The sequence below is a fragment of the Gadus morhua genome, chromosome 12, assembly GCF_902167405.1.
Source record: "Gadus morhua chromosome 12, gadMor3.0, whole genome shotgun sequence".
Taxonomy (NCBI): domain Eukaryota; kingdom Metazoa; phylum Chordata; class Actinopteri; order Gadiformes; family Gadidae; genus Gadus; species Gadus morhua.
In genome coordinates, this window is record NC_044059.1 from 3,300,334 (window position 1) to 3,306,515 (window position 6,182).

A 6,182-nucleotide genomic window follows, 5' to 3' on the forward strand; every position below is an offset into this window, starting at 1 on the left:
ACGGTGTGTCCGTAGTTTTATCCAAAACGCCCGCCACCGCCATCTGTTCTTCCGTCCGACGACGTTTAAAAACAAATTTATCCATGATAAATTTTGACCAGCTTACCAATGTTAACTTAATAACATGACTGTAAGCCACTAACGCTAACTACTACAGCCAGGTAGCTTCTAACAAAGATAATTCAAATTTCAACCAAACTGTCTCTGTGTCGAGCATACACTAAAAGCGCGCTCACAGGAGTGACTGACAGGTTCCCCACTGATCTCAGGACAGCACAGTCCATGTTGATTAATAATAACGGCGGATGCTGGAGGCCGACTCTTAATGAACCCAGATCAGTGACAGTTGTCATTGCAGCTGCCTGAATGCCGTTACGACGTGGGGGCGCTGTTGGACTCCGCACTTTTCTTGGTTGTTTTATGGTAGGGCTAACGGTAGGGCTAACACAATTCTTGATTGGGCTATAGCCCAACCAAGCCCTAACCTGGCGCCGCCTCTGCACCTTGGCTCTTGTGCCCTTGTACCCTTGGGCCTCTGTGGCCCGGAGTAGATTCGGGGGGACCCCGTAAGCTTTAAGGATTTTCAGCATCATGCTTCTGTTTATTGAGTCAAATGCTTTTTTGAAGTCAATGAAACATAGCACCGCTGTCAAGTTGTTCCTCTTCACTTCCTCAATGATTCTCCTTAAGGCCAGGATCTGGCCTACGGTGGTCCTTCCCTTTCTGAAGCCATTTTGGTTGTCCCTCAGGTGTGGGTAAATGGCGTCCCTAATCCGGTTTAGTATCATGCGGTTGTACATCTTCGCTATGACACAGGTCAGGCTAATGCCACGATAATTGTCCGGCTTAGCCAGATCTCCAGACTTGGGCACCGGGATGATATTAGAGAGGGACCATATATCGGGTTTGATGTTTTCTATCAGAGCCTGGTTGCAGATCTCCAGTATGATGTTATCGAGATCGCAGTGTTTAGGAACCTCTGGGGGGATACCGTCCGGCCCAGCACTTTTTCCTTGCTTCAGGGTGGACTTCACTGTGGCAAAAAACTCTGCATTCTGACCAACAGCATGGTTAGGAACAGGCTGGAGGCTGGCACTGCGCGATGGGTGGCTTCTGGGTGAGTAAATGCTTCATTTGTGTAATTGTCCCGTATGTATAAACCAGCGTAATGCACATCTGGGGCTTGTGCACATCCAAATATCATGTTTCTCTGACGCGTTCAGTAATAAAGTTAGAAATGTCGCCCGCGGTGCACTTCTGCATTCATTCATTGTGTGGTTTTTACGTTGTGTATTGTATTCTGCCTTCATCTGACCCCAGGGGACCGTGGCTACCCCCTAAGAACGTGGCTGATGACCCCTCTTACAAACCCCAACACCGACCGAGAGAGGAGGTATAATGACCTCCATTTCTGGACGAGAATAATTGTGGAGAGGGCAATCGGCCTGCTGAAGGGACGGTGGCGATGCCTGGACAGGTCGGGGGGGATGCTACTGTACAGACCTGAGAAGGTGTGCCACATTGTGATGGCCTGTGGCGTCCTCCACAATGTGGCACACCGCCATGGCATACCACTGCCAGAGCAGCACAACCCCCCACTGGAGGAACCGGATGCCGGACCCGTCAACTGCAACCCACCCAAGGAGCCATACGGGCCCGGCAGAATGTGATTTCAAGCATGTAAAGAGGCAAGGACAGAATTTACTTTGACACAAGTGTATTTATTGACGCGCTTATGTCAATAAGTACATTAATAAGCCGATCAAGGCGATCATTAATGCCACCGATGGCTCTGACGATTTCTGCCTGTGACTCCAGCACAGCTCGGGTGAGGACACGGCCGGTCCGGTGGTCAGCAGATGAATTCGAGGCGCCGCGTGCAGCGGAGCCGGTGGAGAAACCGGAGTCAGCGGTGACGCTGGAGACGCCGGGGCCGACGGAGGAGACGCCGGGGATGGAGACGCCGGGGCCGACGGAGGAGACGCCGGGGCCGACGGAGCAATCTGTGCCCTCTCCTTGCTTGTCTATTCAAAAATAAAAAATTTAAGTTAATAAACACGAGTCAAAGTCTTTAATATCCTGGCATCTTTACGCACGACTTATGTGTATTGTAAGCAGCCAATTGTATGACCAGTATAATTACAGCATTTATGACTTCAGCATATTTACCTTGGGGATGATCGGTGTCCCCTTCATGGGCTCCCACCACACCAGTGAGAGCTGTGTCACCGATCAAAGCGGCCACTCTCAAATCGAAGGGGGAGAGTTCCCCCACTCCCGTCCCCCCACCTGTTGCGGTCACGCTTCGGCGGTGGGCAGAATCCCTCCGCTTCACCTCCACCTTGAGGTCTGACCACTTTTTTTTAATTTCAACTGCGTTATTTCTCAGTTATAACTCCAGAAACATCTCCTTAGAATAGAAATAAAAAAAAAATTCTATATTTAATCCCGTCACTCCATACTGTCCACTGACGGCGCGACTGCATGGAATAAAGCATCTGTCCAACATGTGTCAATAACATAATATTTCTATGTGACACTGTAAACACATAATCAAATTTCAATTAATTCGCAAGTGTGGAAAACCAAGCCACACTCCTCATCACAATCGTTGTCCGTTACTCTTGATGCTTTTCATGACAAATCAGGCATTAAAAAGGGGTTATGTTCAAGAACATTTTACGTGGGTGATTACAAACTGATTATCCAAGGCGTTCTCGTCAGTCTTATTACCGTAACCCTATAAATGCAGAGGTGAGCGCCGTGGTAATGCTGCACCATAGGCACATCTGGCGGACCATGCAAATGGCAGGATTCGGAGGGAGAGGGTATTTAGGGACCATAACGATTTATTGGTAGGCTACATAAAAATATGCAACTCTATGTCTTTTTTAATTCTGGGACTGTGCGCTCCGTGCTACTGACAGAGTTCACTGCTGCAGCAACATGTTGCCACTCACTCTGCTTTTTGTTGTTTGCGATCCCAATCCCGTGACCGCCGAACAAAACTACCATTTGGGCCTCCATCTCACCCACAAGTGTCTCCACTTCAACCTCGGTGAAATTTCGCTTTTTTGCTTTTCTCAGTACTTCTGCAATTGTTTCCGACAAGACATAATAGTTGCATCTGAGTCTGTTTTATATGCAGATCGAATTCATGAGGTAATTTGCATTGACCATTTATGGTTAAAAAGGGGCGTGTACAGGGCGGAACGTGAAGCTGATTCAGCTGCGCACACTTGTAGGCACTCTGTGATTTATAAAGCAAAGATTGCGTAAGGTGTGCGTACGCAGGGTTTTATAAATCAGATTTTTTTTTTTTTTCGCAAAACTTGCCTTCTGGGCGTACGCACATTTTTAGTGACGATCCCACGCACAGATTTATAAATGAGACCCCTGGTAAGGAACGTTGCGCTGGAGCCCGGGTAATATCGCACATGGCTTATTCAAGTTGCGCGCTAGACATTCTCTAAAGTGTCGAGACTCAAGCACTTAACTTACCTTAACCAATTGTTCCATACAAATTGTTCGTTAACGATTTAACAAATTCAACATCTCCTATTACAGTCGTTATTTTTTTTTGTAGGACTTGGGCTAATGACCTTGCACAGAGGGAAAACCATCTACACCACTTGTCATTGATTTCTATGCATTCACTGATCTTTACAGATGGGTTTGTTTTAAGCAATTGAATATAATTGCTCTGCCCTGCAACACATTATAAGCTACACATGTTTGTTAAATGAGAAATATGGTCTGGGTCACATTGAAACAGTAACAGTTGTATAACAGTAATTACACAAATATTATACCAACATTGCAACAGGCAAGTTTATTCAAACATCACACTAACAAGAACACAATGTTGCATATTCTCGAAGAAAGTTGTCCAATCCCGGGTTGCTTTAACTCACTTCATTTATTATAAAGTCGTCGGCATGTTTCGGCATGGTAAGTGAAGCTATACGGAGGGAATTCTAGGAATTGTGTAGAACACGTGTGAGAGATAATAACTCTGGCGACTATGGGCCACGGGCAGAGGCCCGTGACCCTTCGCGGGTGTAGCTGAGGATCTCTGTCCCCTTCTGGTAGTGTGCACAGGTAAGGGACCGTCAAGTGGGCGTGGCCTAGTGGGCGTGGTGGCTTCGGCTTCTTCAGGTGATGCCTTCTGTGGTGGAGCCGCCTTCAATAAGGTCTTGCTCCCCTAGTGGCTATGTATAGTATTTACGGCTTATATGTTTGGCCCTGCTTCATTGGGTCTATGTGTGGGTAGCTTAGATTCTTAAAATACGTAACAACAATAAGAACAGTAACTAATAGTAACTAATAAAAAAAAAAGAGAAACTAGAACTGCAAGCAGTTATGCAGGGGTCCAAGAAGTGTGCATTTCGCCGGGACAACGCGACAAGAAATGTGCGTTTCGCCGGCACAACGCGAAGCATGTGTTCAAAACGCTACCCTGAACCTGTGGATACAAAGGATTTGACTGTGGTAGGAGTAGCGAGAAGTCAGTGTAGCGTTTTCGCGGCGAAATTTTGTAGAAGATATACAATTTCCTCGTTTATGGCGCCCCCTAATGGCGAGATTTTCCGAATTTTTTATCGTACGACATTAAGGTTAGCACCAACATGTGTGTACAATTTGGACTCGTTCCGATGTCTAATTTTGGATTTCTTTGGATTTTTGATTTTCCACGTCTAATTTAGCTCATAAACCAATATTCAAAACGCTACCGTTTCGTCGTCGAAGGTCGGATCAAAAAACTGTCTTACGATTCCTTTGCGTGTGCGTCTGAAGATGTCGTGTGCAAAGTTTGGTGTCGATTGGTCAAGAAATGTGGGAGGAGTAGGGAAAAAACAGTTTTGCGGTTTTCGCGATTTTGCGAAAAAAACGCCAACGCCCACGCAAATGGGCGTGGCCTATGCCAAAAGATGCAGCAGACTCCAGTGAATATGTGGGTACAAGTTTTTGGACTCTGGGAGGTTCGGTGTGGGAGTTATAGCCCCAAACGCGTATTCCTTGGTATAGCGCCACCTAGGGACCGGCGTGTCTGGATTTGGTTATCTGAGTAGCGGTGCCGGACCTGGATCTAGTCATGTAATTGGCGCGTGTGCACCATTTACGGTTTGGGCTGTAGTACCACTTCTAAGGCGTACGAAATAATAATAATCCTTACAAAAACAATAGGGATCCAACCTGTTGGCTTGGACCCCTAATGATTTAACAACACTGAACATAGGTACTGAATAGAGGCAGGGGAAAAGGACAGAGGAAGAAGACTTGTCCGTTGTCACAGCATCAAGGTCCAACTGTAGAGATCAAGAAAGGAAGAGGCATGAGGAGGAGTAGGCCTACAACAGAACACTGATCTCTAGGAGATTGTTTACTGATGTAAACTAAATTGATGCAGTCTTAAAATTATGATTCTAATACAGGTTTCTATTTCAGGAGAAAGAAATGGCTCATAATCGTTACTAAAAAAAAAAGCTTTATCATCGGCACTAGTGAGGATTAGAATAAACACCCTCTGTAAGTAACATACATAGCCTATGTAAAACATTCGCGCATTTCTTTTTTTTACATTAGCAAAAAAAAAAGCCTTACCTCCAACAGCTGGTGTTATCGTTGCGGGATAAGGGAAGTGCTTTAGAAACTGCCGTAAAGCAGTACCTCTGACAGTATGACAATGTGTGACGTCAACGCATGTTTTTAACGCCTTTTTAGAACAGATACGTGACCTTAGAAAATGCAATATTCAGCTGAGTTTATTATCTTAGCCCTACCTTTTGAACGCAACTTTCAAATTACTTGACAAAAAATTACATCGTGAGAAAAGTGGATTCTGAGGATAAAACCCCATTGGCTCCCATTCATTCTGGACTCGCCTGCGAGCGCCCCGCGTGGTCAGAGATTATTACTGCAACCAGTCCAGAAAACCGGAACTAACCAGCGAGTGCCCATTCTCCTCATATTAGACATTCTCTGGTGTCACGAAGATGTTGCTCAACAAACGTTGTGAAATAGTGATAAGCTAGGAAGATCACAACACAAAGATGAAGAAAACACCATGATATGACAGTAAATTGTAAATGAAAGAATTGCATACCGTACAGTATTGACCCACATTCCAGTCCAGTAGATGGCGGTAGTGCACCTTAAAGCTGGTGTGGACACCGCCAATG